At 43.7% G+C, this 20,672-nt stretch overlaps 1 protein-coding gene across 2 annotated transcripts in view; it reads left to right on the top strand.

The window, feature by feature from the left end:
• The window catches only part of snap25a (synaptosome associated protein 25a), a 43,545-nt gene that overhangs the window by 852 nt on the left and 22,021 nt on the right, over positions 1 to 20,672 (top strand). The window lies entirely within an intron of this gene.

Here is a 20,672-nt window from a genome sequence, read left to right as displayed (position 1 = left end):
CTGTGCGTGTAAAATCTACCCGCGTAGTCACTGGTTGAAAATGAAGGATGTTGTGTGTGCTAATGTGTAAGGTGTGGGCGTTTTCTGTGTTTCAGAACCTTGGACAACGACATCTTCCTTATTCTCTCTCTCAATTTCAATTTAAGGGCTTTATTGGCATGGGAAATATATGTTAACTATTCCAAAGCAAGTGAACTAGAAAATAAACAACAGTGAAATAAACAATCAAATAACAGTAAACTCTCTGTCTCTCTGTCTGTCTCTCTCTCTCTCTCTAGGAAAATAAACAGACGAACACGCACTAGAAAGTTAACAGAGTTGGGGAGAAACACATCCTAGGGGTGAAAGACGGGGTCCTTTATTGATTTAGGGATTGTCATTAGGCTGTAGTAAATTGCGCCATGCATAGTGTCTTGATGGAAGGTGGAGACTGTCAATCTTCATGAATGTGTCACTATTGTGCACGTCTGTCCATAGTTTGTTGTGTCAAAATGGCCACATCCCTACCATGCCAAGCTGCAAACTGGTCTCAGAGCATTTCATATTATTCTGTATGTAAATCCGAGTCACTCCATTTCGTATGATATGTTATGAATTACAATTCGTATTATATGTTACTAATTTGCAGTGGTGTAAAGTACTTAAGTAAAAATACTTTAAAGTACTACATATGTGTTTTTTGGGGGTGTCTGTACTTTACTTTACTATTTATATGTTTAACTACTTTTACTTTAACTTCACTACATTCCTAATGAAAATAATGTATTTTTTTTCTCCATACATTTCCCTGAAACCCAAAAGTACTCATTACATTTTGAATGCTTAGCAGGACAAGAAAATGGTCAAATTCAGGCACTTATCAAGAGAACATCCCTGGTCATCCCTACTGCCTCTGATCTGGTGGACTTACTAAACACAAATGCCTTGTTTGTAAATTATGTCTGCGTGTTGGAGTGTGCCCCTGGCTATCCGTAAATAACAAAAACAAAATGTCTGGTTTGCTTAATGTAAGTAATTTGAAATTATTTTTACTTTTACTTTTGATACCTAAGTATATTTAAAACCAAATACTTTTAGACTTTTACTCAAGTAGTATTTTACTGGGGGACTTTCACTTTTACTTGAGTAATTTTCTATTAAGGAATCTTTACTTTTACTCAAGTATGAAAATTAGGTACTTTTTCCACCACTGTTAATTAGTAAAACATACAATATGTTACGAATTTTGCGAATGTACTATAACTTACGAAAGGGTTATGGTTAGGGTTGGAGAAGGGTTAGCTAAAAGGGTTAAGGTTAGGGCTCGGGGCAGAGTTAGATAAAATAGTTAGGGTTTGGGGAAAGGTTAGCTAACATGCTAAGTAGTTGCAAAGTAGCTAAAAAGTAGTAAGTAGTTGAAAAGTTGCTATACGAAATTTGCATTATACGCCAACCCATCCACCCCGACCAACAACCTCACTTTCGTTTTTTGCCTTAAGTAACCATCTGTCTTATGTAACCATACCAAATGCAACATATCATACTAATTTGAGTGTCCCGGATTTAAATGTACTATGTTACGTCTAGTCTATGAGCCCAGGCTGCATATTTAGATGGTGAGGCATAATTACCGTTTGTGTCTAGACGGGCGGAGGCTAGAAGAGCATGGGAGGACGATGGTGAAATCTGCACTATGACATCCTATAGCACCCATTCATCCACGCCATATCATACATCTATGCTGGTCTATCAATGCATGTCCCCTACAACAAACCACAGATGAGCATGAGACCCTTAGATCGTCGACAGCACGAAGCATGTGGTGGAATTGGCAAAGATGCAGTTATTGCTCACTGGCTTTTCTTCATCATGGTTCAATGGAAAGTTGTTGCTTGTTGACCAGACATTTTTAGGCAAATGAATTATGTAGGTCAGGTGATCGTTTTCACACGTCAGACCTGGTAATACTGTCTCATAAATGTCTGATAATGCTTTTAGATTTCCGTGCTGGACCACAGTCGCATCTCCCCTGTCGCTCTGCTCGAGCGTTTTCAGTCTCTTGCTATAACATCAGAGAGAAAGCGATAGAGAGACAGAGAGCATCAAAATGGAGAAGCTAGTAGCTGGCCTTTAGTTATGCTAGAAATCCGGCATCGAAAGGGTTGTTGAGAGGGCCCCGTGTTAAACTGACAAAGATAAGGACATGCTCTTGGTTGGCACGGCTGCTACGCTATACCATATTGCATCATGCAGCTTCCATCGCTTTGCGTGGGCGAGGCTATAGGGGTTGTTCCCCGAGTAAAAACGGAGTCATATACCATCACCAGTGGTTGATTGTATCCCGGCACAGCCTATTGTTAATCTATATAGCTGCACTCTGTCTGTGTCTTGTCTACTGAGCTGACATTTCTAGAATCAAACCAATGCCTCAGAGATCAATGGTTTTTAAAGATTCGTTGAACTGTGCGTTGTGTGCGTGTTTGTGCTTGTAGCTATCCCTGTTTTTTTTGAGTATATACCCTCCGGAAATAAGTAGTTGACTGCAGACAGGATTTGATTTCCCCCTAAACAACTATATGCCTACTGAAATTGACATTTGGCCAAGAAGTGACTTGGGAGTAAATCGATTTCAGAACATTTGACTTATATCACAATCTATATGATTACAGCCTTGGATGAATTAATTAAAGCTACAATCAGCAGTTGAAACGATAACAAAACCTGGCCCCGCCCCTGTTTCGGTAAAAAAAAAAAAAAAAACGGAGTGAAGGGGCTGGAGAAATGTAACCACTCTCAAATTCATAGACAGAGTTATAGATGCAATGACTGACGATCCATCAAATCAGAATTAGAGTTTTAACCGTTTGTCTATATTTACTTTGTTTACATATTGGGGAATAAAACAAGCTCATATTTTGGGTTCTGGTGGGGCACGACAGTTGAACTAAACTCATGAGGCATTTATAAGTTATATTCTTCAAGAATCAATGAGTACAGATCATTAATATCCAGTCCAAAAATGGATGTAGCAACTGCAGATTGTCCGTTTAAGCTTTTTGCCAAACAAACCCACAAAACATGCCCCACTGATACTGATTGCTAATGATGCTTGTCAATTGAAAGAGCCATGGCACCATAACATGCAGAATATGACATGCATTTGAGAGCCTGGAGGAAGTTCGAAAGCATGAAAGAAAAAGCCTGAATAATCGTGCATTTTACTCTGCTTTTTAATTGGATATAAGAATAACGTTATCACGCTTCAGTTTAATCTCTCTGACAAACAAAATAGTCATCATGGCCTCCAGGTGCGCAGCAGAGCTTTTTCTGTCTCCGTCATGTTAGAACGATGTCAGAGGGACTGTGTGTGATGGTATCTCCATAATGAGATCTGTATTGGTGCTGTTCTGACCAGCAGAGACCAGTGGATCGGAGGCTATTCTAAGTTCATGGCCCTGGAAAAGGGCTGTAGATTTGTGTTTGTATTTATTAGGGATCCCCAAGGCAGCAGCTATTCTAACACACCAAAGTACTCACATTACATATAAAACAAAAGATAAAACAGTCAACTATGTTTGTACTGAATGAGCTAAAGATAAAACAGTACATCATATAACATCCTGGCGTGGAAATTCTTACACAGGGACACTCTAAGTCAATCTTAAATGAATCATTGTTTATTTGTCAGCGCACTGGAGAGGTTCCAACCAACTCAATGCACCATAGTACACATGTCAGTCAGGAGCTCTGCTGGGGCAGTCCCTGCAGTTGTCTTATATACGGCTATACACAGACAAGTTATATTTGCATGATTTAGCATAATTCATTAATCATTACCGTTTTGTTTCATTCATGTGACGACCAATACTGGTTCATAACGTGACAGACCAATACCTCACGAGGCTTCTCCTCTCTAAGCTGAGACCTTGAAGCTGAAATATCTTTTGTTCGTTCTCAAAACAAGGTCTGGGCGTACTGCCAAATTGCAGATACGGATAAGTGAGGATTCGTTAAATCAGTCACTGGCATGAACACAGAAATCGGTTAATAGAACAGCACGTGAATAGAACACAGAAATTAGTTATAAGAAAAGCACAAACATAAAAATTCCATTACAATCCCTACGTCACCACATATCCACAACACAACATTTTCAATACCACCATACAACAATATCACAATGTGTGCGTATGCATGTGTCTGTACCTTTTGTGTGTGTCTCTTTACAGTCCCTGTTGTTCCATAAGGTGTATTTTACCTGCTTTTTAAATCTGATTCTACTGCTTGCATCAGTTACCTGATGTGGAATAGAGTTCCATGTAGTCATGGCTCTATGTAGTACAGTGTGCAACCCATAGTCAGTTCTGGACTTGGGGACTGGGAAGAGACCTCTTGTGGTATGTCTTGTGGGGTATGCACAAGCTCGGTACATTCAGCTTGTCAGCACCTCTTACAAAAACAAGTAATGATGAAGTCAATCTTTCGTCCACTTTGAGCCATGAGAGATTGACATGCATGTCATTAATGTTAGCTCTCAGTGTACTTTTAAGGGCCAGTAGTGCTGCCCTGTTCTGAGCCAACTGCAATTTTCCCAAGTCCCTCTTTGTTGCACCTGACCGCACAACACTTTATTATGGACAGACTTCTCCCCATCTTAACTACTGTAGATTTGTTTTTTTGGAAGTACTATCTATCTGCCCTATGTTGGACCTTCTCCAAATCATAGAGCAACTGTCACGGTTGTCGTCGGTTAAGGAGGACCAAAACGCAGCAGGAATGTTGATGCTCATCTTGTGTATTTATTTACAAACTAAGTGAACACCAAAACAACAAAACGAAACGAACTTACGAACAACGAAACAGTCTTGAAAGGCACACTCAGCAAAACAAGAAACAATCTCGCACAAATACACAGACAAACACACCCAACTAATATAGGACTTCCAATCAAAGGCAACATCACACAGCTGCCTTCAATTGGAAGTCCACCCCAATTAACTCAACATAGAAACAGATTACCTAGACTAAACATAGAATTACATAAACAAGGAACAGTGCCCAAAAACCCTGGAATACATAAATCAAATGCCCTTTTAGAAAAACCACCACCCCGAACCACATAAACCAAATACCCTCTGCCACGTCCTGACCAAACTACAATAACAATTCATCCTTATACTGGCCAGGACGTGACAGTACCCCCCCCCCCCCCCCCCCCTAAAGGTGCTAACCCCGGAAGCACCTAAAAAATAACAAAAACCCCAAACAACAACAAAAAATCCCCCTAACTAAAGGGAGGGAAGGGAGGGTGGCTGCCGTCAACGACGGCACTGTGCTACACCCCCCCTCCCCAACCCACCTATATCTGGAGGTGGCTCTGGTTCAGGCAGTTCCGGGCAGACGACCCACCCCGGCAGCTCCGGGTAGACGGGCCACTCTGGCAGGCCCGGAAGACAGTCGGGCCACTCTGGCAGACCCGGAAGACAGTCGGGCCACTCTGGCAGACCCGGAAGACAGTCGGGCCACTCTGGCAGACCCGGAAGACAGTCGGGCCACTCTGGCAGACCCGGAAGACAGTCGGGCCACTCTGGCAGACCCGGAAGACAGTCGGGCCACTCTGGCAGACCCGGAAGACAGTCGGGCCACTCTGGCAGACCCGGGAGACAGTCGGGCCACTCTGGCAGACCCGGAAGACAGTCGGGCCACTCTGGCATCGCCGGGCAGTCTGGCCACTCTGGCATCGCCGGGCAGTCTGGCCATTCTGGCATCGCCGGGCAGTCTGGCCACTCTGGCATCGCCGGGCAGTCTGGCCACTCTGGCATCTCCGGGCAGTCTGGCCACTCTGGCATCTCCGGGCAGTCTGGCCACTCTGGCATCTCCGGGCAGTCTGGCCACTCTGGCAGCTCCTGACTAGTGGGTGGCTCTGGCCACTGACGGGCGGCTCTGGCGATTCCTCACTGACGGGCGGCTCTGGCGACTCTTGACTGACGGGCAGTTCTGGCGACTCTTGACTGACGGGTAGTTCTGGCGACTCTTGACTGACGGGCAGTTCTGGCGACTCTTGACTGACGGGCAGTTCTGGCGACTCTTGACTGACGGGCAGTTCTGGCGACTCTTGACTGACGGGCAGTTCTGGCGACTCTTGACTGACGGGCAGTTCTGGCGACTCTTGACTGACGGGCAGCTCTAGCGACGTCGGACTGGGATGACGCACTTGAAGCCTGGTGCGTGGTGCTGGTACTGGACGTACCAGACTGGGAACACGCACCTCCAGGCTAGTGCGGGGAGCGGGAACAGGACGAGTCGGACTGGGCTGACGCACTTCCGGGTCCGCACGAGAGACAGGAGCTGGAAACCCAGGGCTATGGAGGCGCACAGGCGGTCTTGATCTTACCTCCTGCACAACCCGTCCTGGCTGGATGGAACTAGTAGCCCTGTACGAGCGGGGTGCTTGTACAGGGCGGACTGGGCTGTGCAGGGGCCTGATGGTAGCCGTGCGTAGAGCGGGAGTTGGGTAGCCTGGTCCTCGGAGGCGTACCGGTGACCAGATGCGCTGCGCAGGCATCCTCCTACCAGGCTGGATGCCCGCTCTAGCACGGCACCTGCGAGGGGCTGGAATAACGCGCACTGGACTGTGCGTGCGTATGGATGAGATAGTGCGCTCCTCAGCGAAACATGGCGCTCTCCACCTCATACGCTCCTCCATATAACCACGGGTAGCTGGCTTCCGGCTCTTCCTAGGCCTAGCCAAACTACCCGTGTGCCCCCCCAAAAAAAAATCTTGGGGGTGCCTCTCGTGCTTCTCCCTCAGCGCGTCCAAGGCCTCGTACCTCCGCCTCTCTGCCTTGGCTGCCTCAATTTCCTCCCGTGGGCGACGGTACTCCCCAGCCTGGTGCCAAGGTCCAGCCCCGTCCAGAACTTCCTCCCAGGTCCATCTCTCCCGCCAGTCCAACTCGAAATCCCTTTTCCTCTGCTACTTGGTCCTTAGTTGGTGGGAGATTCTGTCACGGTTGTCGTCGGTTAAGGAGGACCAAAACGCAGCAGGAATGTTGATGCTCATCTTGTGTATTTATTTACAAACTAAGTGAACACCAAAACAACAAAACGAAACGAACTTACGAACAACGAAACAGTCTTGAAAGGCACACTCAGCAAAACAAGAAACAATCTCCCACAAATACACAGACAAACACACCCAACTAATATAGGACTTCCAATCAAAGGCAACACCACACAGCTGCCTTCAATTGGAAGTCCACCCCAATTAACTCAACATAGAAACAGATTACCTAGACTAAACATAGAATTACATAAACAAGGAACAGTGCCCAAAAACCCTGGAATACATAAATCAAATGCCCTTTTAGAAAAACCACCACCCCGAACCACATAAACCAAATACCCTCTGCCACGTCCTGACCAAACTACAATAACAATTAATCCTTATACTGGCCAGGACGTGACATCACCTCTATCATAAAAGCTTTGTCGTAAATAATATTTGTTATGTAGCACCTCTATAATAAAAGCGTTGCTGTAAAGAATGTTTCCTATTATAGACTTAAAGGGCTATCTCTGTTTTGCAACAATACAGTGGTCAGTGATGACAAGGCACGTTGTTTGAACAGGCATGCCAGTAAGAAGGTATGCCGGAGACTGCAACAGTAATAAGTGTCGCGCTGCGAGCTGTTACCACGCCGATATCATCTTCCAAGTCAGTTGTATTATGGAAGGATTCCTCTGTGTTGAGTTACGAGGCATACTGTAGGACTGGCTGAAATCTACCTGGTCTGGGCTGAAGCACCGGCCATCTAATTACCATCTAATCCCTTCTCAAATGAACCACGTTCACCTAATCATCTGCTCTAGTCAACATGAACGTGCTTGATCCGTGCATGAACGTGCTCGATTGCAGTATCTTAATCAGGAGCCAATGGAGCGTGACGAGGCTCTGTGGTGATATTTTTGCTCTACCTTTGTCGATCTGTGGCAGGGTAATTTACGATGGGTTAGTGCAGACACTGAGGGTTTCTGGGTATATTACGTGAGGTGTATTCTGTTGTGCAACCAACTCAGTGGCCCTGTGGTTAAAGTGTCTACCCTGAGATTGGAAGGTTGGGAGTTTGATCCCCAGCTGAGTCATACCAAAGACTAAAAAATGGAACCTGATGTGTTAAGGAGATTAGTGTCCTGTCCAGGGGATGGCTTGTACATCGAGCTGCCTCAAGCTACAGAAACAGGATATAGGCTCCTGCTCCTATGAGCTGTTGCAAGCCAAGGATTGTGCAAAGCAATTTACTTTATTCTGGCTTGTGTGTATACTGTTCCTAACATATTCACAGCAAATGAGTAATGGCCCTTTGTATGCCACAAATTACAATATTGGATATTGTTCTCTCTCTCGCATGCACGCGCAAAAACACACACATACACACATAGAGGTATACGGTTGTACTGTACAATATAGCACATTTGATTTGCCTGAGAGATTTTGTTTTGATCTAATTTGTGTATGTGTGTTCATCGTATAGCCGAGGCAGTAATATGATAATGATACAGATGTTGGTTCACTGAGCTACAGCTTCATGAGAATATAGAGAATGTCAGTTAGTGTCAATTGTAAGTAACAAGCTTAAATGTCCTGCTTGGCAAATCAGTTCAATGCTTATTTGTCTTGACTGGATTTACGCGCATAATGAGTTCGTTTTCTCTCAGTCTGAAGTCGTACACGTGCACCACTGGGTTGAAATATTTTTCTTGGTGGATTATACACATCTCACTCAGTTTTGTGTGCTGCTGGTGGGTACTATGGGTAATAGTACATTATAACATGCTTATTACATGTAATAACACCTATTCATGTTAATATTTTACCAAGTTGAAATGTAATCAAGAAGGATTAGACAGAAGAAGAAGAAGGCTCTATAGTGAAGAGTAGTGCACTCATAAAATATCCTATATTTAATTATATGAGTGCACTGCAGAGAACAGGGTGTCATTTCTGACTTAGCCATTATTCTTAGATATTGTGAGTGAGGGTCTTGTCAGAATGTGTTTCTTGGCCCGGGGGCCCACTAATTGCTTTTTAAGGTAGCCTAGTGGTTAGAGTGTTGGACTAGTAACCGAAAGGTTCCAAGATTGAATCCCCGAGCTGACAAGGTAAAAATCTGTTGTTCTGCCCCTGAACAAGGCAGTTAACTCACTGTTCCTAGGCTGTCATTGAAAATAAGAATTTGTTCATAACTGACTTGCCTAGTTAAATAAAGGTACATTTTAAAAATGACTCCTCAAATATTTAACAGCCTCTAATGTTGTCACTTAAGTGGCTTGGCTGCTGAGGCTGCAGTCCCTGGACTACTGAGAAATGTAACTTTTTTAAAGTTTTGTCCAAAATGGCACCCTATTTGCTATATAGTGCACGAGGGCCCATCAGACTCAAAAGTAGTAAAGTATGTAGGGAATAGGGTGCCATTTGGGACACAGGTTCAATTATGCCATGAATCAGTCAAATAAGCCATGAGTGTGTTCACGGAATGACACAGAATTGGAACATCTATGGAACTGAAACATCGACTTGTGTAAATGGAACATTGTGGGGAAGGAAGCTAAATAGGCTGCATTACAGTGTACAAACATGTTCCACAGAAAAGCGGTGACTACAGCGATAAGGAAACCCATCAATATTGATTAAGACAAAATGCTTTAATTGCCTATTAACGCAGCATCAGTAAACCATCAGTAATTGTATCTGGCATTCCTTTTCAGGGATGGGGTGCCTCAATTTGACCCTTGCGATTGAATTCCATCAAATATCACGACATTGATAAAAAACATCTGCTGCAGGTTTCGGAGTGCCTTTGCATCTCGACCCATGTCTCAGTCCCATAATAACTGGAAGGTCATGCTTCTAATTCAAAACAGGCTGCCGACCCGTCTCATAACAAGCTGTTGTGTGTTTCCTCCTGCCACTCCCATACTCCCCGTCCCCTCTTCTCTCCTTCTCTCCCCACAGCCCCTTCCCCTCTCTCCTCCTGCCCACTGCCAACCCCCTGCGGCTGCCGCTCCTTGTCGTGTTTGGCTTGTCACTTGTCATATTTCCCAGGCCCTCTGGGTCCAGCGTGTCTGCTTTAATGGCCTCAGAGTTAATAAATGTGTCATGGGGCTCCCCCAGGAGAAAGGGAGAGCCAGCCCAGCCGTTGCCTCCCTACGCAAGGGGACCGCAGAGGTGACTGTCTGCCACTGTCAGAGGGGAGGTAGGGCTTCTGCTCAGCTTCCCTATGCTCTGTATTGATGGGGTAAGGATGCGCGGATGCCAGACCTGGGTTCAAATGGTCATTGTTTTCTTTCAAATACTTAAAGCATTTAATTGAGCCTGTCTGATGGGAGCCTGTCATTTTGGGACTATTCCATTGGTTATTTTGCTTTAGGCACCGCAGGCTCAATCAAGCACATCTAAAGTGAAAGAAAACAAATACTATTTGAACCCAGATGAGATCACCAGTGAAGGGGGCTGTATGCACTGCTGATCCTGGATCTTTCTCCTGTTCCTAAGCAGCAGAGCCTAGTACACTTGTAACAGGTGGGAGGGACAAGGAGGGGTGATGTCCGTTAGAAGCTGCTGTAAAGCCTACTTTCAAGCTCAACGCAGACGCAAGATTCTGATGTTTTGCAATGTCGTTTTTCATCACAAAAGGGGCGGCCCCTTGTAATATGCTCTGACATTCAACTTGCTTTTTGTCTACGTGAAAATGTAGACATCCAATATCATTCCTCCCGCAGCCATAGGGGCAGTGTTGTCACTTGGTTCCTTGATCTGGTCTATAGGCTATTCATCAAAGTAGAATATTTTGCATTGATAACCAAATATTATCTCAGCCACTGTTCAAACAGTAAACCTAACAACAAGAATCCACCCAAAAAGGTATTTTGTTTAGAAATAATAACTAGTGATTACAGGCTATTGTGAAATGGTAGAACCTGCTGTAGCCAACTAGCTAACCATGTACTTTTTTCTCAGTGACCAAAACATGATGACGTTCTATTTTTAGCTGAAATTAAAACAGATTGTTGTGAGGAATGGCACTATGGAGGGCATATTGATGTGTAAATGGTGTTGTTATGGTGGATACTGTATGTGGTAAAAGATTGAGCAAAGACAGACTAACTGGAGGAATAAGACAAAATGGCAGCCGTTGCAGACAAACGGTTATTGTGAGCATGTAAACATACACACGCATACGCACGCACCGCGCGCGCACACACACACACACATAGAGACAAAGAGCTATTCTCTCTTTAACTGTTGAAGCAGAACAATGATTTGGTCTTTTATCAGAACAGACCATGAGCCAGTTTGTCTGCAAGGTTAGGAAATGCCAGTTTAAACTGAACATTTGTCTGGTCTGAGTGCTTGAGTCTGCCACATAGCTGCTGCCTACTGAATGAATGACATGGATCAGGGAATGGCATGGAATGCATCCCTGAGGAATGTTAAGCACCTCCATGGTATTCTCATCCCTTCGTCCATTTTGATGTGTTTGTGACTGGGTAGCAGCATGCAGGGGTTTTATTTGATGAATACAGGTACAGTCGTTTTAGGTTTTCCAGGCAAGATCATTTGCAGGCACACGGGCGAAAGATAGCCAACGGGGGTAGAGGTGATGGTGTGAAGAGCGTTCTATAAGCACTCTGTGATTGGACAAGGCATGAAAAATTACAACCTCAAAAGGGAACGTGTGGGTAATGCGAATGAAGGCATCTCCATATTTTTCATTACTGGACCTGCAGTGATTATAGCCCGCTGACTGTAGCTCAGCTGTATATTCTTTGAAGGGTGCCTTTTATATCAAATCGAAATTAAATCAAATTTTATTTGTCACATGCGTCGAATACAACAGGTGTAGACCTTACAGTGAAAGGGTTATTTACAAGCCCTGAACCAACAATGCAGTTTTTAGAAAAAGAAGAAATAAAGTAACAAATAATTAAAGAGCAGCAGTAAAATAACAATAGCGAGACCATATACGTGGGGTACCGGTACAGAGTCGATGTGCGGGGGCACAGGTTAGTCGAGGTAATTGAGGTAATATGTACATGTAGGTAGAGTTAATAAAGTGACTATGCATAGATAATAACAGAGTAGCAGCAGCGTAAAATAGAGGGTGGGGGGGAGGCAATGCAAATAGTCTGGGTAGCCATTTGATTAGATGTTCAGGAATCTTATGGCTTGGGGGTAGAAGCTGTTTAGAAGCCTCTTGGACCTAGACTTGGCGCTTGCCGTGTGGTAGCAAAGAGAACAGTCTATGACTAGGGAGGCTGGAGCCTTGGACAATTTTTAGGGCCTTCCTCTGACACTGCCTGGTATAGAGGTCCTGGATGGCAGGAAGCTTGGCCCCAGTGATGGTACAGGGCCGTACTCACTAACCTTTGTAGTGCCTTGTGGTCAGAGGCCGAGCAGTTGCTATACCAGGCAGTGATGCAACCAGTCAGGATGCTCTCGATGGTGCAGCTGTAGAACCTTTTGAGGATCTGAGGACCCATGCCAAGTATTTTCAGTTTTCTGATTGGGAATAGGTTTTGTCGTGCCCTTTTCACGACTGTCTTGGTGTGCTTAGACCATGTTAGTTTGTTGGTGATGTGGACACCAAGGAACTTGAAACTCTCAACCTGCTCCACTACAATCCCGTCGATGAGAATGGGGGCGTGCTCGGTCCTCCTTTTCCTGTAGTCCACAATCATCTCCTTTGTCTTGATCACGTTGAGGGAGAGGTTGTTGTCCTGGCACCACACGGCCAGGACAGTGCCTCTTCAACCTCAGGAGGCTGAAGAAATTTGGCTTGTCACCCAAAACCCTGACTAACTTTTACAGATGCACAGTCGAGAGCATCCTGGTACGGCAACTGCACCGCCCTCAACCGCAAGGCTCTCCAGAGTGTTGTGTGGTCTGCACAGTGCATCACCGGGGGCAAACTACCTGCCCTCCATGACACCTATAGCACCCGATGTCACAGGAAGGCCAAAGAGATCATCAAGGACAACAACCACCCAAGCCACTGCCTGTTCACACCGCTACCATCCAGAAGGCAAGGTCAGTACAGGTGCGAGCATATAAATAATTTAGCTTGTCTGGTAGACTTGTGTCACTGGGAAGCTTGCAGCTGTGCTTCCCTTTGTAGTCTGTAATAGTTTGCCAGCCCTGACACATCCAACGAGTGTCGGAGCCAGAGTAGTACAATTCGATCTTAGGCCTGTATTGACGCTTTGCCTATTTGATGGTATGTACGTACAGTCACTGCGGGGACGACATCATCAATGCACTTATTGATGAAGCCAGTGACTGATTTGGTGAACTCCTCAATGCCATCGGAAGAATCCCGGAACATAAAGTATTCCAGTCTGTGCTAGCAAAACAGTCCTGTAGCTTAGCATCTGCTTCATCTGCTCAGTTTTTTATTGACCAAGTCACTGGTTCTTCCTGCTTTAGTTTTTGCTTGTAAGCAAGAATCAGGAGGATAGAATTATGGTCAGATTTGCCAGGTAGAGGTAGCGCGAGGTAGAGCTTTGTACGCGTCTCTGTGTGTGGAGTAAAGGTGGTCTAGATTTTTTTCCCCTCTGGTTGCACATTTAACATGCTGGTAGAAATGAGGTAAAATGGATTTGTTTCCCTGCATTAAAGTCCCCGGCCACGAGGAGTGCCACCTCTGGATGAGCTTTTTCCTGTTTGCTTCTGGCCGTATACAGCTCATTGAGTGTGGCCTTAGTGCCAGCATCGGTTTGTGGTGGTAAATAGACAGCTACGAAGAATATAGATGAAAACTCTCTTGGTAGATAGTGGGGTCTACAGCTTAATCATGAGATACTCTACCTAAGGTGAGCAAAACCTTGAGACTTCCTTAGATATCGTGCACCAGCTGTTGTTTACAAATATACATAGACCGCCACCCCTTGTCTTTCCAGAGGCTGCTGTTCTATCCTGCCGATACAGTGTATAACCCACCAGCTGTATGTTATTCTAGTCGTCGTTCAGCCACGACTCAGTGAAAGATAAGATATTACAGTTTTTAATGTCCCGTTGGTAAGATATACGTGCTTGTAGTTTGTCCACTTTATTATCCAGCGACTGTACGTTGGCCAATAGTACCGATGGCAAAGGCAGATTAGCCACTCGTCGTCGGATCCTTACAAGACACCTCGATCTCCATCCGCGATATCTCTGTCTTATTCTCCTGCAAATGACGGGGATGAGAGCCTTGTCGGGTGTCTGGAGTAAATCCCTCTCGTCCGGCTCATAAAAAAAAATATGATTTGTCATGTTCAAGGTGAGTAATCTCTGTTCTGATATCCAGAAATTATTTTCGGTCATAAGAGACGTTAGCAGCAACATTGTGTACAAAATAACTTACAAACAATGCGAAAAAAACTAACAAAATAGCACGGTTGGTTAAGAGCCCATAAAACCGCAGCCATCCCCTCTGGCGCCATTAGCAGTATCTTTGGCAATTAAGTTTAGAAATGTGGAAACGTTCAAGTTAATGTAGGCATTAACTGATGATCTGCTTTTGAAAATCGTAATAATTCCTCAAAAGTCTCTACTCAGCTAGAGGCGTACAAATTACCTTGGGAAATGTAATAGCTGTCATATAAAATGTTCAACAACATATTTTCTGCTGCCATAAAGAAAATGATTAAATTATGATAGCCAGCAAAGCTCACTCAAGGTGTGTGTGTGTGTGTGTGTGTGTGTGTGTGTGTGTGTGTGTGTGTGTGTGTGTGTGTGTGTGTGTGTGTGTGTGTGTGTGTGTGTGTGTGTGTGTGTGTGTGTGTGTGTGTGTGTGCGTCTGCGTCTGCATGTGTGTTTGTGGGAGAGAGTGTGTTAACTGGTATCAGGACAAATAGTAAGATAGACCTAGCAGTGGCTTGCATGGAGAATTGGACATGTGTTAGTAATGAATGAGAGGATGAAAGTCGAAAGCATCTCAACAGACATTGTCAAGGTGTATTTGTTGTTGTTGTTACATTTCCTCTGCAGGTAGTTGGACTTGCCTACCAATCCCAAATGAAACAATCAACAGTATTTTGCCGATGACATAACAGTGGTAGGTCTGATCACCGACAACACCGAGACAGCCTATAGGGAGGAGGTCAGAGGCCTGGCCGTGTGGTGCCAGGACAACAACCACTCCCTCAACGTGATCAAGACAAAGGAGATTATTGTGGACTACAGGAAAAGGAGGACCGAGCACGCCCCCATTCTCATCGACAGGGCTGTAGTGTAGCAGTTTGAGAGATTCAAGTTCCTTGGTGTCCACATCATCAACAAATGAACATTGTCCAAGCACACCAAGACAGTCGTGAAGAGGGCACAACAAAACCTATTCCTCCTCAGGAGATTGAAAAGATTTGGCATGGGTCCTCAGATCCTCAAAAGGTTCTACAGCTGCACCATCGAGCACATCCTGACTGGTTGCATCACTGCCTGCTATGGCAACTGCTTGGCCTCCAACCGCAAGGCACTACAGAGGGTAGTGCGTACGGCCCTGTACATCACTGGGGCCAAGCTTACTGCCATCCAGGACCTCTATACCAGGCGGTGTCAGAGGAAGGCCCTAAAAATTGTCAAATACTTCAGCCTCCCTAGTCATAGTGTTCTCTCTGCTACCACACAGCAAGTGGTACCGGAGTGCCAAGTCTAGGTCCAAGAGGCTTCTAAACAGCTTCTACCCCCAAGCCATAAGACTCCTGAACATCTAATCAAATGGCTATTTGCATTCCCCCCTCACCCTCTCTTTTACGCTGCTGCTACTCTCTGTTATTATCTATGTATAGTCACTTTAATAACTCTACCTACATGTACATATTACCTCAATTACCTCGACTAACCGGTGCCCCACACATTGACTCTGTACCAGTACCCCCTGTATATGGTCTCGCTATTGTTATTTTACTGCTGCTCTTTAATTACTTGTTCCTTTTATTTCTTATACTTATTCATATTTTTTAAACTGCATTGGTGGTTAGGGGCTTGTAAGTAAGCATAAGGTCTACACCTGTTGTATTCGGCGCATGTGACTAATAACATTTTATTTGATTTATTTTGGATTTGGTGAGAAAGAGTGAGGTAGTTGATGGGTTTGGAGAGGGGAGGGAGGTGGAGGAGGAGGTTTGGAGAGGGGAGGGAGGTAATGAGGTGGTATAGTATGGGTTTGAAGAGAAGATAGAGGATGAATTTGGAAAGGGAAGGGAGGTAGAGGATGAGGCACATGTCTAGCAGCTGTCAGAGTGCAGCAGAAGAGAGTAAATCACAGTAAATTAGCAAGGCCACTCAATAAATGTGTCTGATCTGGTTAACATGACAGAAACATATTCTCTCTCCGCTGGATCTGAGAGTAACATAAACCAACCTGTTTATTTGTCAGCGGAGATGTGTGGACCATTCCCCCTCACACATTGATTGTGTTGATTTTGTAGTGCAGATTTTGATTTTGTAGAAACATACTTGTGTTATCTAAAATGTCCCAGTTGATTCCTGCTTAGATTAGACTTCCATCTATTTATGATAGAACAAAGTTTAGATTTTCGCCAAAATAGACATACCAAAGCGTAATTCCTTTCCATGAGATGGCCATAAACAATAACTGGTAATGTTGCATAGCTTTAGAAAGGTCTAGAACTTACCTTTCCGGTCACTTTTTAAATAAATTGCTTAGGTGTTCTCACTTTTGAGGACACAAACAAATATTATTTAAATATGAAAATATTGACTCATTACAACTTCATCACACCTTCAACTTAAAGCCCAAAGTGATTTCGTCCATCTGTGACCAAGATAAATGAGTCTTGTTTAAATTCTATTAAATTATTTTGTATTTCTTCCTGTTGAGAGCTAAAGATCACATCACAGCAAGATGAAAATACTATTGTTGTATCCGCAAGACCAGGGATAGGAAACCTGCTTTCAAGAGGGGGGCTGCTAACATGTTTTGCTCGCAATGTGGTGGGCGGGAATGCACATGTGGGTACGCAGAACCGCAAGCAACTGCGGCCCCTCATGATGAGTTCAGATTTTTTTGGCCCCCACCCCCATCAAAGTTTTATATACAGTGCCTGCCAAAAGTTTGGACACACCTATTCATTCAAGGGTTTTTCTTTATTTTTACTATTTTCTACATTGTAGAATAACAGTGAAGACATCCAAACTATGAAATAACACACAGAATCATATAGTAACCAAAAAAGTGTTAAACAATCAAAATATATTTGATATTGGATATTCTTCAAAGTAGCCACCCTTTGCCTTGATGACAGCTTTGCACACTCTTGGCAGTCTCTCAACCAGCTTCATGAGGAATGCTTTTCCAACAGTCTTGAAAGAGTTCCCACATATGCTGAGCAGTTGTTGGCTGCTTTTCCTTCACTCTGCAGTCCAACTCATCCCAAACCATCTCAATTGGGTTGAAGTTGGGTGATTGTGGAGGCTGGGTCATTTGATGCAGCACTCCATCACTCTCCTTCTTGGTCAAATAGCATTTACACAGCCTGGAGGTGTGTTGGGTCATTGTCCTATTGAGAAATAAATTATAGTTCCACTAAGCGCAAACCAGATGGGATGGCATATCGCTGCAGAATGCAATGGTAGCCATGCTGTTTAAGTGTGCTTTGAATTCTAAATAAATCACTGACAGTGTCACTAGCAAAGCACCCCCACACCTCCTCCTCCATGCTTCACAATAAACAAGTCAATGACACAGTAGAAAAAAAAGAAAGTCTATATACAGTGTGTGCAAAAGGCATGAGGAAGTAGGCAATAAATAGGCCATAGGAGCAAATAATTACAATTTAGCAGATTAACACGAGTGATAAATGAGCATATGATGATGTGCAAGTAGAGATACTGGTGTGCAAAAGAGCAGAAAAGTAAATCAAATAAAAACAGTATGGGGATGAGGTAGGTAGATTGGGTGGGCAATTTATAGATGGACTATGTACAGCTGCAATCTGAGGTGCACTTAACTCTAATGAACTTATCCACTGCAGAGGTAACTCTGGGTCTTCCTTTTCTGTGGCAGTCCTCATGAGAGACAGTTTCATCATTGCGCTTGATGTTTTTTTCGACTGCACTTGAAGAAAATGTCTTAAAGTAATGATGGACTGTTGTTTCTCTTTGCTTATTTGAACTGTTCTTGACATAATATGGACTTGGTCTTTTACCAAATAGAGATATCTTGCATACCAACCCTACCTTGTCACAACAGAACTGATTGGCTCAAATGCATTAAGAAGGAAAGAAATTCCACAAATTAACTTTCAACAAGGCACAACTGTTAATTGAAATGCATTCCAGGTAACTACCTCATGAAGCTGGTTGAGAGAATGCCAAGAGTGTGCAAAGCTGTCATCAAGGCAAAGGGTGGCTACTTTGAAGAATCTGTTTAACAATTTGTTTAACACTTTTTTGGTTACTACTTACATTTACATTACATTTACATTTAAGTCATTTAGCAGACGCTCTTATCCAGAGCGACTTACAAAATGGTGCATTCACCTTATGATATCCAGTGGAACAACCACTTTACAATAGTGCATCTAAATATTTTAAGGGGGGGGGGGGGGGGGGGTTAGAAGGATTACTTAATCCTATCCTAGGTATTCCTTAAAGAGGTGGGGTTTCAGGTGTCTCCGGAAGGTGGTGATTGACTCCGCTGTCCTGGCGTCGTGAGGGAGCTTGTTCCACCATTGGGGTGCCAGAGACTTGACTATATGTGTTATTTCATAGTTTTGATGTCTTCACTATTATTCTACAAAGTAGAAAATAGTAAAAGTAAAGAAAAACCCTTGAATGAGTCGGTATGTCCAAACTTTTGACTGGCACTGTATGTTATGTAGGAAAAAGTAAAGTTGTCATCCAGTTGGCTTTGATAAAAGTTCTAATATCCTCGCCTACATGGAAATTCCGTAAGAGTGTGTATGGCAACTATATGATAGTCCAACGCATTCTGACCCTTATCAATACTTTTTTTTAACTGTAGGTGCCAGTGAGAATGACATAAGAAAGTAGTCCTGTACAGCAGTGGATTTGAGTTTTAAAAAGGCTTTGAAAGATTGTCATTTACACTTCAAAATGAAAGACTTGAATTTCCCTAACGGAAAATGTATCAACTCCTACAAAATGTAAATTAATCATAATCAACATAATAATTCACATTTCCTGTTGCTGTAGAATTATTTTCCTGCTGTAGCAAACTGTCTCAAATTAAGATCCTACATCTGTAGATGTCCTTCTCACTCCTTAGTCACAAACAATGATACACTCTCTGACACACAATATTGCACAGTAATACACATAACTTTAACATTGAATATTTTAATGTTGTTAGGTTGCCCTTGTAGAGATGATATATTATAGTAATCAATGGAACATGTGAAGGGTACAGGTGTAGGATCTTAATCATCCTGTTGCAGGATAACTTTTCTACAATTCATGAAATGTAAAACTTGTGTGTGACAGTGATGGGACAGATGCTGCTGGACTAGCCTACCTGGTTAAATAAAGGTGAAAAAAATGTGCAGCCTGTAGAGAGGAGACTGTGTGAATCAAGCCTTCATGGTCAAATTGCTGCAAAGAAACTACTACTAAAGGACACCAATAATAAGAAGAGACTTGCTTGGGCCAAGAAACACGAGCAATGGACATTAGACAGGTGGAAATCTGTCCTTTGGTCTGATGAGTCCAGCAGCACTTAGTCTCCCATCCAGGGACCACCATGCATCCCACAGAGGCAAGCCAGCAGTATGCTGCGTACATACCATTATGATTGCCCTTCTTTTGTATTATTATGATAGTATATGCCATTTTGCAGACTTTTAGCCAAAGTGACTAACAGTCATGTCTGCATACATTTTTAACCTATGGGTGGTCCCGGATATCAAACCCACTATTCTGGCATTGCAGGAGCCATTCTCTACCAACTGAGCTACAGCAAGTTAATCAATTAATGTCATCATTCCCTTAGTGAATGTGGGTCGGCGCTGCTGAGGAAGGATCAAACCCCTGTCTGGTGTATGATTGAAACTCTCATGACACTTGTCTACAGGAGAACACGGCACAGGCTTGCAGCAGAACTTTTACGTCTGGTGTGCTAGCTAGCTAATCCACACTATTCCATCGACACCACTCTCTAAGACTGCCATGCTTCTACAAACATCAATGGCTCCTCTTCCCTTTCATTGAGTGGAACAAACGCTGTTGTAGTCACTCATCCTCTATACTGGGTTCTAACTGCAGCTGGAAAGAGACTGCCGTTCATTCACTTGAGATCCAAGGAAATAAGGCTTATGAGATCAAACAAAAATATTTGTTTTGGGGGGAAAAAAACTGGGTAGATTCACAGTAAATTACTGTGACATTGGGCAAAAAAACATCTCATAAAAATCCATGATGTAGCACCCTTCCCAAAAATACTGATTTATCCACACTAGCAGTGTACTGAAGCACAAAACTGAATGAACAAAACATTAGGTTTTTCCATGACATAGACTGACCAGGTGAATCCAGGTGAAAGCTATGATCCCTTATTAAATCCACTTCAATCAGTGTAGATGAAGGGGAAGAGACAGGTTAAAGAAGGATTTTTAAGCCTTGAGACAATTGAGACATGGACTGTGTATGTGTACCATTCAGATGGTGAATGGGCAAG

This window comes from Salmo salar, chromosome 15 (genome assembly GCF_965601325.2).
Source record: "Salmo salar chromosome 15, fSalSal1, whole genome shotgun sequence".
NCBI lineage: Eukaryota > Metazoa > Chordata > Actinopteri > Salmoniformes > Salmonidae > Salmo > Salmo salar.
The sequence above is the reverse complement of the archived record's forward strand: the minus strand, read 5'-3'. Positions and strand labels throughout refer to the sequence as shown.